Raw genomic sequence first — 14,501 nt, forward strand, 5'->3', positions numbered from 1 at the left:
GCTGAATGCAGTGCAGTTCTCCTACAAATGGAAAGTATGGCTGTGTCAAATTATTTCACCAAACCTTTGCTTCACTGGCCTTTTTTTGGCAGGGCAATTTGTGAAAAGGAGTGTACAAGAGCAAGAAGCTTGGTAGCTTACTTCTGAAGAGTATCTGTGTTACAGGGTGATGCCCCAAATGGGACCTGCATTGGAGATCCATTTGCCTTCCCAGCCCTGACTCAGTCAGCAGCAGGCACACCTGAGCAGCCTGATGGAGAGAAGTAGGCAGGGGGAATGGTACTCTGCTCTGCACAGTATGTCAGCAATGACAGTCATGTTTCTGTTTGCAAAGGGCAATAATAAAAAAGATGCACAGGTATCTCATAAACTCAAATATAGCCAGACTGAGCTTCAATTTGTAAAGCTCAGAGTGAGCTAATTTATCTCAGGGAAAAAAAAAAATAAAAAATCTGTTTATAAATATGCTTTTATTCAGCTAGATTACCCCTCTCCATTTCACTATTCCCTTTCATGCGTGCGTGAGTCTTAAAATGTGATAATCAGAAAGTACCATCTGCATAACAAAATCCCCAGAAACAACTGCAGAGCCTGTGACAACCAGCTCACATTTCAGAGGAAGGATACAGCACGTATTAATGCTTTACTGAAGGGAACTCATCCATCTTCTCAGACATCTTCTCTGTCTTTTGCACTCTCATCACACCACAAAACACCACATCTTACCATATCTTCACATCTCACAGTCTCTAATGTGTCTGTTCCCTTAGTGTGCCAGGGAGGTGAGAAATGCTATCACCCCATTCTGCTCCTGGGAATCCAAGTCAGGCAACACGTCTGCACTGCCAAGCAGCACAGCCTTTGAGTAAACTCCCTAACAGGGATCCTCTCCAGAGCACAGCGTGAGTTCACTGCTGGTTTCTGGGGTCAACAGGTGAGGGAAGGCAGTTCACTCCACAGATTGCCTCTAACACCAAGGTGACAGGCTTGCTTTGGTCTCTATTGAACAGTCCTCTGATACCATCCTATCCCCAAGCTTATTGCTGCACGTAGCCTAGGACACACAACATCCACCAGTTTTGTGTCTGAAAAAACTACAATGCAGGGGAGGCTGTACTTCACAGGACAAAACTAAAAATACTTCCATAAACCTACATAAAAAAAACAACTGTAATAGTAATAACTAAGACTAGGAGTCCACCATGGGTAGCTTAGACGGAACAGAAAGCCAAATGCCAAATACTGTAGTCCTGGAAAACCTGTTTGAGAGGGTATGGGCATCAGACTGTGGCTATGAACTGCTCTCAGAAAACTGCAGCCAAAAGCAGCACAAGCTGGTTCCCTTTCTTGCCACCTAGCCTGCTGGCCCCAGAGAGCAGCAGTGGAGGGACAGCCTCCCATCCAAGCTCTCCCTGGGAGCTGATGCTAAACCAAGGAGTGACACTGGCCAAGGAGGCAGGAATCTCTCCTTAGGGATGATGTATGCAACAGAAAAGATGTGATCAAACCAAAGTCATGCCAGAGGCCTCTGACCGACACCAAGGATTTCTCTATGTCTTCACTATTCATAGCTTTTCTCTAATATCCACCTTAGAAGCAGCCTTCCCCATGCCTTCAGCTGCTGCACAGGACACGTGGGAACCACAGGACTGCACAGGAGGGGAAGGCAGCGCTCTGCTGACCGCTCCTGGGGCTGTCCAAGCACCCTTCCTGGGGACACCGCCTGCACACCTCTTATCTCTACTTATATTCCTGTATATGCACCCATCCGGGGCACCCAACACACTCCCTGCCAGCCAGGCACTGCCAGCTCACACCCTGCCTCGAGAAGGAGGCTGAATTACATCAAAACCTGTCACACAATCTAATTGCAGAGCTCAGTTATCTTAACTGGCAGGTATACAGCTAATTGTTCACCTGTGGTATGAAATCTCAGGAACAACGCGCTACATAAATAGAGAATTTTTGTATAATGTAAGCAATGTGTGCAGCAGGGTGTCACAATCACTGTCGGTGACTGGTGACAGCTAGAACGTCTCATCTGATAGAGATAAATAAATTCCACATTGCTGAAGGTAATTCATGGATTTATTTGTGTATCACAGCACATAAAATACAGGACCATTTAAGGGTATTTTCTCCTCTGTGTCTTTGTTTTCAAATAAAAGTCAGTTTTCACTAAAAAGAGGTGTGCAGAGCCATTTACTCATGGGAACTGATAAATTAGTTCCTGTTTCATGAGTGTGTTCACCATGAAAGCTACGCACCACACACACCACGTAACCAAGAAAAAGTGAGCTAGAATTCCTGACACCAAAAAAAAACACAACCTCCTGCTAAAATCAGTTATTCCTTATGTAAAACTCCCATAACTGTTACAAAACTTTTGAGTTCCATAAACTAAATTTTATGGAAACCCCTAGAAGCATATACTATTTTGATACTGAAATCAGTGATGGTTCTCTGCTTTATTTCTGACCATCTAAAGGAGTGTTGCTTGACAGTGTATCTTGTTTAATTTTAGTCTTTAATAAGGACTGAGCCAAAACTGCACACCTTCATAGTGAAGCTATTTTAAAAATAAGCTTTAAACAGTAAGAGGGTCTATCTGCCCTCTAAGATAAGCAGAAAACAATTTGTACTTTAAAACAAGTTATGGACTTAAATAAATGGGTATCTAAATTTCATTAAAAAATTTATTTTTTCTTTCTGGTGTGCCCTTTCCCTTTTCTCTGGGGGGGGAAGTTGTGTGGGTTGCATTTTTCCTTTTTAATTAGAGCCTTAATAGATAATCCTCAAAACAAAATATAAAGTTTATGGGTACAAAAAATTGCGATTATATGAACACCGTCTTACTGGATTATACTTGACTGTACTTTTCCTCTATCCTGAAATAACCTTTATAGTATAAATTTCCAGTAAAAGAATAAATAAAGAAAAGAACTTACTTTTTAAGCTAAGAATATTGTGCCAGTCTCGGTAGAAAAAATACAAGATAATTCTATAGTAAACTGCCTATAGTTGAAAATTCAGTTATCCTCATTCATCAAAACAAAGCATAAGGTTGAAAGCTTATTTGAGAGCAATCTGAGAGTTTAGTAAAAACAACAATAAAAGTGAGGACTTTAGAACCACAGTCCATGCCAAATAAACAATAAATTTGCTTATTTATGTATTTCAGGTGGCACTGATACAGCCTGATACGCTTTGGGCTACATTATACATTTGCATTCCTGCGTTCAGGTTTCATTATTAGAGAAACTAGAATCTGGCATAGATAGATAGATAGATAGATAGATAGATAGATAGATAGATAGATAGATAGATGGATGGAAATATATTTTGCTTTCAAGCAATATTCAATATTCAATATATTTTCAATGCTTTTTTCTCTGTATCAGAGTGGGACTAACCACACCAAAGCATATGCTAAAATCACCAAAGTATATGTTAAAATCTTGACTCCAAGAGCAGTCTAAAGCCATCTACACAGCAAGCAGCTCCTGCCAGACTCCGAGATGTACTGCACACAGCTTCCCTTTGACAAAACAGACTCCCTGTAAATTCAGGACCAGCACAGAGCCAGTAGCCTGTCCTGTCATGACAAGATACTGCCATTCAGGTGACCCGTGGCTCCTTGCCTCCTTGACTTCCAGAAACTTTGAACCAGCTCCTGTGGCAATGCATGAGGGAGCTGGCATGGGAAAACATCTGTAGGTCTAAACCAGACATGCAGCTGAGACTGCACAGTGGGTCTTGGTGGAGTAGGCAAACCTCCAATATAATGCTCTTGAATTCCCTAAGAACAAATTAAAGGATGATTTTCTGTATAGTTGGACCTGGCAGGAAAGTAGGAGAAAAGTAAAACTCTAGTGGTTAAACAGCCCTTAACCGTGCAAATAAAATGATAATAATGGTAAAAGCAACATACGAAAATTGACATAACTGGTTGTGTTTTCAATATTAACACCTACAATGTTACAACAGAAGTTATGTATATACATGCATATCTCTACTTATATCCCTGTATATGCTTGTATATATACATTGGTATTATCTGAAACCCATTAAAATGAACACGAAGCTCAAAGATCAATTTTAACACGAGGCATTTGAGATGGCTGGCAAGCCTTATTTACACATTTCCTGTATTTTTATATATTTAAAGAAACATCAAAGGTTTTTAACAAGAAAATTATATTCTCATAGCCATAAAGTATACTCTTGTGATTGCATTAGAGTGGCTGTGCAGTACAACTTTGCTTGCTGACAATGGTTTTTGCTATGTTAATTAAATAAGTCTGTGATCTTTATTCATTAAAATTAATGCAATAATATCTATGTTGAAAGTTCTCATTGGACTCAATCTGGCAAGCCGAATGAAACAGCTTCACTGGAGTTACTCTAATATTATTCTTGACGAAGCAGAGCTCTGACAGGAGATTCTGTGTGAAATCGGTTTACCCTTGCTTCACTTAATATTATTCCAAATCAGCGAACACGAGTATCTTCAGAGCAGACAAAAATGTCTTCTATTAACCAAAGCTATGGAAACCACAAGTCTCCAGGCGACAGGTTGTGGCGGGCACGGAGCCCGCTGGCTGGGGCATTCCTGCTGTGATGGGGAAATGCCGCCGGCGTCACCGCGGAGCTCTGTGGTCCAGCCCTGGTGGAGAGCCGTCAGCTGGAATTAGCCCAAAGGATGGCACCGAGCACGGCTTGTCAATTCCAGTAACAAGACCTGAAAAAAACAGCAAAGGTTTCATGTACGAAACCCGAGATCCCTTCACCTCTGGGATTACCTCCCAGAGAAACAGGATTTTCCCTCTGGGGAAGCTGCTCCTCAGAAGGCAGGCAGTACCTGTGAGCATGCAGCAGGTGATGGCTCTGCACCCACAGCAAAACGCGCTGCAGGAAAGGAGAGAACCTCGCTGCTAACGTTTGAAAATTCCCAAATCGAATTCACTGCACACTGAGACCAACATCAGCCTTTCCCACAACACCCCGGGTACTGGGTTTAGACGTGATGAGTAAGAGCAAACACAGAGTCGAAGTTCAGCATCAAAACCAGAAAGCCCCATCACTATTATCATTTTTGTCCTGTTAACCAGGTGGGTTACACCTGAACCCTGGCAGAAAGGAAAACCACAAGCTACCTTTGATTCATGACCATCCATATTTTATATATAATTAATTCAGGCAACAGAGAAAAATTAAGAAGATGAATAGTGAAGTAATCTCAAATTAAAAAGACTGATTAGTATTTGGGAAACAGGCAGCTGACCCAGCCACCCCCAGTAGTATGAGTCACAATACTATTTTCATATTTGTATTATTTAGCATCTAAAGACCTGAGCTGAGAGTCCTGTTCTGCTAAGAACTTGCATTAAGTACTCTGAAAATATCTTCCCTGATTAATTTTCTACTGCGCAGAAAATGTTTTCATTAAAATTTTATATCTAAAATGGCATCTTTTGATTCAATCCTCCCGAAATCGAAGTGATAAATAAAAAATATTAAAAAATCCACCCTCCAACCAACATGGAAATTACTTCTTTTCTGGAGGCTGGAAGAATGGAAATACTTTCTAAGATTTCCAAGGGCTGGCAAAAAATTTAATTTTCACTGAGGTAAGAAAAAGAAATTGACTTTAAGTTTTACTCTAACCCTACTTTATATATTATAAAATATAAATATTAAGCAAAGAGTTTATATTATAAATAGACGAAGCACTTTAAAAGACAGGAAGGCAGAATGTGTTTGTCTTTCAGTGTTTAGAGACAAGAAATTGAAGTATGGACAAATTCAGCAAAGTTTTACAGAGAAGCAATTTTTGGAACTAGTGAAAGGGCCTGATTGCAGACACCAAAGAAATAAAAGACATACATTGCATTAGCTAATATGGAAGTCTTAAGCATTAAGTGACACTAGAAATGGACAAAATCAAGAGAAAACAGTAATTAAGGAAGGTCTCTTATAAGTGAACAGCCATGAAGAGAAGTAGAGTGTCTGTCCATTGAGCCATGTCCTCTGACAGAATGTACATTATATATAACAAATATATATTATTATACATATGAAGTACTGAAGAAGCAATATGAAGGATGAAAAGTTAAACTAACTGAAGACTGAAACCTCTCTGTACTTTGATTAACCTGACAATTTTTTAGAAAGAACTAGCTCAGGATGTACACTAACACTGCATATATTTTTAGTGATTGATTTTAAAGATCTTTCTGAGTTTTCCATCACAGCAATTGAATGTACCAGAGACCAGAGATGGTGTAACAACCTTTTAAGAAACTGGACATTCCTTTCCATGAATGAACAAAATGTGGGGGTTGCAGATCCCTTAATGATGGAAATTAATGACTGTCTATACTGTCAATAGTATAGTAAGCTTTATTGGATTCTGTTAAAGTTTACAAGATTTTCTTTTCGTAATCAATGTAAATCTATTAAACATAAGCAGTAGGAGGTTTTTTCCTACAGAAAATGATGAAAATTAGGAAATTAGATGATAGAGCTGGAGATTGATCCGATACCTACAGAGTGCAGTAGGCTTTGTTCCATTTCCATCACTGTGTTTTGGACCAGGACTTTAGTAATGAGGACTTAAACAGCAAAATTAAGTTGTTCAGTCAATATTAATAAAATCTTTATTAACCAGTACTACAATTGCTGGGTTTATAAAATGAACAGAGTGAAGAACTACAGTCTCAAGAACACATAATCCATCTAGTCAGACAGCAGACCTCCAAGGGAAGCCAGCAGCAAATCCTCTGGAAGAAGCATCCTCTAACACTTCAGGAATCACAGACATTGATTACACCATAACTGGGGTGTACACGGTGATAGCCTTCAAACTATCTCTTACACAGCCTGACAATCTTCTTACCTAGGTATCTCTTACAGTGCTACGCTTCAAATCTCTGTTTTTATCAAATTATTATATTCTACTAGAGCTTTCTCTTCACTGTATCCTTGTCCATAAGATATAAAGGATTTGAATGAACTATGTTAAGGAGTGCTTTCCATTACTCATTTCACATTTTCCACGATTAAATTTTACTGTCATCAAGAAAACAATACATATGACAAGCCAAAGAATCTTTCCATAGCCTTCAATATTCCTGCATCACCTGCTCTTCCATAATTTGTCTTCTTTTTTCTGAATAAAACAAAACTTTCACCTTTCTTCACATGGGAATCTTTTCATATGGAAGACAGATAATTCATACTGAGTGAAGAGAGAAGAGTTTCTAAGTGTTATACTAGAAATACTACACAAAGTTTTACATTTATTTTATAGTACCAATAAAACTTTCTTCTGTGAACTGAGAAAATAACCTGGTTGAGCTTTTTCACAACAATGGGCAAGATTTTTTACAGTATCTTGTTCTGTTAGGAGAGATATACAGGAAACATTTAGATAGTATCTTCCAAAGTTTTACCATGTAGATTTCAAAAATTACATTTGATACCATATAGCCCTTTGACAGTCCTTTCAAAGTGTGCTTCAGCTTTGGCATTCCAAAATACATCTGTTGTCTTGAAATATGCTGCATTTACATTAAAAAATCATTAAAAAATAAATACTAAATCAACCCTAAAAAATAGCTGCTGTCTCATGTCTTATTTGAATGGTGCTTGTTTTCCTCCATTTAACATAAGGAATAACTAGAGTATTTCCTCTTTATGGCTTGCTCTCAGTCCTCCTTTGGGTACACGAATAAGTGCACAGGTAAAGGCATATGTATGCCCAGGCACATGTAGGCACAGGTATTTGTGTGTGTGCACTTGTACATAGCTCTCCTCTAGGGACCAGCTACATAAATGACCCCTGGAAGTACACATAAAGCTATTAGAGAGCATCCAGAGTAGGGCTGTGAGGATAGTGAAGGGTTAGGCGGGGAAACCTTGCGAGGAGCCACTGAGGTCACTTGGTCTGTTCAGCCAGGAGGAGACTGAGAGAAAACCTCACTGCAGCTACAACTTCCTGTGTGGCAAAGTGGAGGTGACAACAATGATCTCTTCTCTCTGTGACCACTGGCAGGAAATGGCCTGAAGCTGTGTTAGGGGAGGTTTAGGTTGGGTATCAGGAAAATGTTTTTTCACCTGAAGGGTGATAAGGCACTGGAACAGGCTCCCCAGGGAAGTGGTCACAGCACCAGGACTGAGACCAAAAAGTGTTTGGACAATGTTCTCAGGCACATGGTGTAACTCTTGGGATGTCCTGTGCAGAGCCAAGGAGCTGGACTCAATGATCCCAATGGGTCTCTTCAATTAGCATATTCTACAACTCTATGATAACTAAATGTATATGTATCAGCAGAGAGAATATCAGCCAGCATGATTTAACATTGGTGTAAACACACCCCCTTCAGCTATGGGATCCCCCAAAGAAATGTCTAGGAGAAAGTTCACAGGCCTTGTCTGTTCTATAAGAGATGTTGAATAAAATAAACTCTGTGTATACTGAACATGCAGATCTTATTGACAGATAAGTACACAAATATACATATCTCCATCATATGCACAACTTGCTGAAAAGGAAATGCCATGCATTTACAGTTATGTCATTCTAAAATGAGCAAAAGAGTTTGGGGGTGGGGGGAAGTGGGGAGGAGGGAAAAAAAGAAAAGTTTTAATGTGGGAAGAGACAGAAACCATTAAAGGAAAGTTGAAGGTGCAGAATGCCAAGGTGTTGCACAGTAACAGCTGTGCTCTGCTGCCATCCTGCAATTCTGTGCACTGAGCAGCAACCTGACAGACACTGGGCTAAAATTCCTGCCAGGGATCGGTGCCACACAAAAGCATCCTGGCCAAACACATTCCTGTGCAGACATTGTGGCTCTATCCCAAGGTTTCCATTATACCAACAGTTCTTCTTGGTGTAGGAATTATCCCTGAGGCATATGATCTGAGCTTAGAGTCAAATCCATAAAGGCACACTGTCAAATGGATGTAGGCAGGCACAAATATACATGCAGCTCCCTTACACCATCCAGGCACAGCAGTTCTCAGTCAGAGGCAAATGGTCAGGGAACTCAGACAGGTCAGAGATGGTTAAGCCCACCCCTAACCAGCAGCAGAAGCCTTTCCCTGCACATGACAATGGATGCCCATTACTACAACTTCATTTTCCCTGAAACAGTCTAAATTTTTGATTAGGATTGAGAAGAAATTGCTACTGATACTCCAAGTACACATTACTGAGTGAACTTAATAGTGGAAACTGAGACACTGAGGCTTTACACAACAGTTGCACTACCTTTGGTGTCAGTCTTGCAAGAGCATTGTGAGATCCTCGTTGGAAATTCAAAGCTTTGTACTTTGTCAGAGCGAAGTCTGACTTCTGCAAATTATCAGTCCTTTCTAAAATTATCAGCCTTCTCTTTTCACCTAACAGAAAACATTCTTTCTCTCATGTTCCTGACATTAATTTATTATTTTATGGAGGAGACGTCAAGTAGTTACCTCAACTGAGAGACCACTGTCTCACTGTGTGACTGGAAACAGGCATGAAAACAAAAAGTTGATGGCACTTACACTAAAGATTTTAAGGATTTTCAAAAAAAAAAAAAAAAAGAGAGTTGGGAACTGCAACAACTGTAAGTATCTGGGTATCCCTAGTGAAGAACAGACAAGAGGAATACAGAAATATACTCCATCTCAGAAGATAGAGAAGATACTTCACCATTGTCTGTACATTTACAAGATTTTCTGCCCCCCCCTTTTAACCCATTCTGCAGTCTCCATCTTCTTCTTTCACAATGCTCTATTCACTGTGGACAGCTGTGAAGGACCAGAGAACAGAAAACTTTCTGACACCACTAGCCCTTGTCTGCCTGCTGATTGTATAGATTTGTATAGATGGTATTGGCCTTCTCAACATATGAATTAGGTTTCTGTTTTTGTAAACTACACTGAGCATTTCCTAAATTATTCCCAAAAGTGAAAAATAAAATGGAAACAATATCTACTGCACTGGCAAAAAGCTAAATGTTTTCACGTTCTCCCTTTCTCCTACTTCATTCCCAATTTAAAAATCTTTGTGAGTAAATGCTGCAGTTGTTGCTACGACTATTTAAGGATTATCATTATGTCTGTGTGCTGTTCCTATAAACATGAAACTTTAAAGACATAAAGCAGTAAGACAGACACCCTTGGTTCGTCTGTTCAGACAGAGTTATTGAGGCATAAATAGTGTGCTGTATAACACCATGAAATGATCTAGGAGTGCCTACAATGCACAGGTACAATGAGACCTAGAAAAACAGAATACTCTGTTAACACAGAGAACCAGCACTACCTGATTTCCTTGTCCTGGTCTTACAGAGCTTTGACAAATGACACAGGATTTTCCCCTTCTGCAGGATGGAGTTCCATACGTGACTGCCTCAGAGGAATATGCAAAGCTTGACTATTAACATTCAAAACCCACAGATTTTCACTTTCATTATTCTCTCCTTCCTCTCTGGTCCCCAAAAGTTTTCACCTAAATGCAAATTAATTTTAAACTGTCACAAAAATAATTAATTGCGGCATTTCATCTGTTTTTGTTTTAGGAGTATGAAAACTATATGGAAGTCCATAAAAAAACATATGCTAAATGATCCCTCCTGAGTCACTAAGTCACTGTGGTCCATCACTGCATATTTAATTACATTTTAAAATAAAAGAATATACTTGAATTGATAGAGAATAATGGCTGCTTTAGTGCTGCTGTAGACATTCATATAAAGACTTAAAGAAACACATGGATTACTGACCTGACAGGCCATGCCAGTAACCTAAAAAAGCCATTATGGTCTCTACTGTGAATTCTTATTTCATGGACCCCTGATACAATGGATGGAAACAGGATAGAGGTTTATAATAGAAATGCTGACACAACCTTACCTTTAGCTGTACAAATGGTGTTTCTATAATTAAACCTCACAACTTCAGCACCACTAGATAAGTTGCTAGTTTTTAATCATATTAATCAGAGCTTCATGTTTCAATTGCCATATATTATCATGCAGTGTGAACTATAAAAATAAAAAGATCCCCAGCCGCTAAATATCATAGCTGTTATGAAACACAGAAGTACATCCAAACACTTCTCTGTAAGGGCAAATACACTGAAGGAAAACCTCAGCTGATTATCCTTTTTTTTGTTGTTTTTTTTTCTTAATACATGGGTTCAGCATAATGGCCACAGAAAGTACTTAGAATACATTACAAGAATATCACTGAATATTAAAAAGGTTTCATTAAGATCTGCCCTGTTTCAAATTTTTCTATCAGCACTAAAACAAGTCTGCTGTTTTCTATGACAATGACGGTCAGAAGCCTGCTCTTTCAGAGGAAGGCACTGAGATTATTCTTCATGCACTGCTGTTTTCTTTAAAAGCCAGCTCTCCAGCAATAGCGAGGAGTGGGTGGCCAAACTCTCACTGCTTTCAGTGGTCTGAGATTTGGAGCCTGGGAATGTTTTATGTAAATATTTCTCTTCACATTTTCTCTTCATTTGTCCGAGTGATTTACAGCTTTACTTCAGCAAGGAAAGTTTCCTCTCAAAAAAGCTACATTTGGTGAAAACTGAAGAGATATTGCATTGGAGCTGAAACCTTCTCTTTTTACCAAGTGGGCATTACTAACTACAACAATAAAATTAATCTATAAATAAAACTTGGTTGCTTACTATTCTCTATTGTCCTGAATTTGCAAATCCTTGCATGCTGCATGCCACTTTACATGTATCATGTGATATATTCCCACACTGTCAGTGCCTGCTCCTCTACAGCACCAGTTTTATAACACCTTCTGGAGACAATTGTGCTTTCTTTTAAGATGGGTGGTACAGGTATGTAACCTGTGTGTCACAAGGGGTCCCGTAAGGAATCAATGGAAAGAGCATGCCTGTAATTTTTTTGTGGCAGAGAGTATGCAATGGACATTTCTGAAAATTATAAGAGCTGTAGCAATGCATAGGAGTTGCCATAGTGTTATTCTGACCCCTGAAGGATGGAAACAGAGTTAACTTCATATCCTTTTTTTTCCAATTTATTCAGTATACTCTATGAATGTCAAACTCTAAACTGCATTAGCAGGAATTTTTAGTGCGTGCCCAGACCTATCCTCAAGAAATATGAATATAGTCATGAACTAATGGTGAACCAAGTTTAAAATACTGATGTTTTCAGGGAAGCAGGAAAAAATGATTTTTCAGGCTGCTGTAGGGTAGAATTACTGCGAGTTTGATAGTGCATTAAATCTAGTAGGTATGTGAAGATCATGTTTATCAGATGTAAAACCCACTGCCCTCACCTCTTAACTGAAAAGTATTTTAGTGACATTTTGCTAGAATGAATTCAGAGTGAAGTGGGAAGGACACAGGTCAGTGACGATAAGATCACTCATTTCAGCTGAGTTAAGATTTCATCAGGCTTACATTTTTCAGAAAATGCATGTGTTAGAGGTATGGGCCCTCAGCAGTGCCTTTGTGAGCTTATCCATCTCCAAGGAGTGCTCTTTCCCCTCCTCCCCCTGAACGGATAGGAAAAGTGATTCAGGATTCTAAAAGGGGCATTAAGGTATACCCTGATGCCGCTGTCTTTGAGGACAATTTGCTAAAAAAGTCTGAGTTAAACCAATGGAACTCCTGTTACACCTTTGCTTTTCACCCACTCACTTCTCAGATGCTTGAAATGCGCTAAAGGACCACCTTTTCTGTTCCTGTAAATGTAACAGGTGTATGAAGCTGTTGTATCTGACAATACTTTTTCCTCACGTCAGTCACACGCTGTACTGTAAGACACTGAAGCGGCACCCTGCCAAAGCTGGGAGCAGTCGGTGCTCACAGCCAGAGACACAAGGCTGGCTGTGCTGGGAGCCGCACACACCCGGCCAGGGAGCACAGCCCTGCCTCTTGCACTGGGAGAGAGGTCAGAGGAACGCCGCTCCTGGAGGCAGGAGACGGCGAGGGGAGAGGAGGAGGATCGCTTTTAATTTTCGGTTTTGTTCCTCCTCCGCTCAGCTGTTGCCATGCACCCAAGTCCCAGGTTGCGGTGTGACCTTGCAAAGCAGCGCGCTGCTCAATGGGACCATTGTGCAGCCTTGCCGGGGCTCCTCGGGAGCCTCTCCCGGGTGTGGCTGAACCAGCCTCCCCCTCCTCCTCCTCCTCCTCTTCCTCCGTGAACTCCCTGTCCCGGGGAAACTCCGCCAGCAGCACGCTGATGCAAAAGGCAGCCTGCAAGAGGCAAACCCCTTGTCAGGAGCCGAGCAAGGATCTCCCCTCCTCTGCCCAGGTCTCCATCCCTCGCTGCCGGGAGCGCTACAAAGTTAAGCCAAGTGATCGATACGCTATAGGAGCATATTATTCCACTATCGGCGACTGATGCCACTGATGTAATCAAGTTACATAATCACCGTCTTTGCACAAATACATCCATCTTCCTACAGACAGATCTGCATATCTTCTTCCATCCATTATGCATGAACTCACCAGCAGTACATAAGGGTACATATTTTCGCACGCACTATGTAACTTTAGCATTGCAGTGCATTGCACTGCACAACGTCATCACTATCGATTCCCTCAACCTTCCCCCATTCCCTCTTATCAGAACTGATTTTGCAGAGAGAGAATACCAATCTGCATTGCTCGGATCCCTTTAAATCTTTAAAGGCTCAAGTGCTTCCCTCACTCGCTTCTGTTCTTAAGAAGATGATCTTTCCTTTTTCTCTCGTCTCGCTTCACACCACAAGTAACAGGAATGAATTCCCACACAGTCCCTCAGCCAGATGCATGTATGTATGAAATACCGAAGATAGCATCTCTGTTTGCACATCTTCCAAACTCCCATACACGTGGTCCGAGGTGTCAGTAGGTAAGTTATTGGGTAAAAAAGATATTTTGTAAGAGCAGCTGGATGAGATATTTTCGGGCTAGTGACATTTATGGTATTTCTCTACTATGAAGCTGAGGGGATTTTGTCCTTACCGCCCCTCAGTTTATAATTTCCTTGCAGGATTTACAGGAACAGTTGTAATCTCAAATTACCAATGGCATTTAACCCCTTTAGCACCAATGCACTGTATCACGATCAATAAGGATCACCACCTTAAAGTTTAACAACTTGAAAAGCAGATTTTCTCTACCTCCATTGCAGCTATGAAATGCAGCAGAACGCTGCACAGAGTTGGAAACATCTGTTTAAGCAGAGGATAGGATCCGATCTCATATTAATTAGATTCCATCACAGAGAGCTTATTTGCTGTCACATACCCTTTCCAGTCAAATATATTACAACCAGGGAAATAAAAAATAAAAAGAGGGAAAATTAAAGACTCCTTGCTCTTGCAGTACTCTCCCAAATCCAGAGGATGCATGAATACAGAGGGAGGAGATTTTTTTTTTTTTTTTTTTTTTTAATTTATCGCAAAAAGCACTCACCAGAAGACCTACTGCAGTTATTCCACTCAACTGCCAATAGCGGCTGGAGCCCCTC

At 40.3% G+C, this 14,501-nt stretch overlaps 1 protein-coding gene across 1 annotated transcript in view; it reads right to left on the reverse strand.

Moving 5' to 3' along the window:
• The window catches only part of IL1RAPL1 (interleukin 1 receptor accessory protein like 1), a 660,827-nt gene that overhangs the window by 645,978 nt on the left and 348 nt on the right, over positions 1-14,501 (reverse strand). The window lies entirely within an intron of this gene.

This window comes from Cyanistes caeruleus, chromosome 3, assembly GCF_971803275.1.
Source record: "Cyanistes caeruleus chromosome 3, bCyaCae1.hap1.1, whole genome shotgun sequence".
Lineage (NCBI taxonomy): Eukaryota > Metazoa > Chordata > Aves > Passeriformes > Paridae > Cyanistes > Cyanistes caeruleus.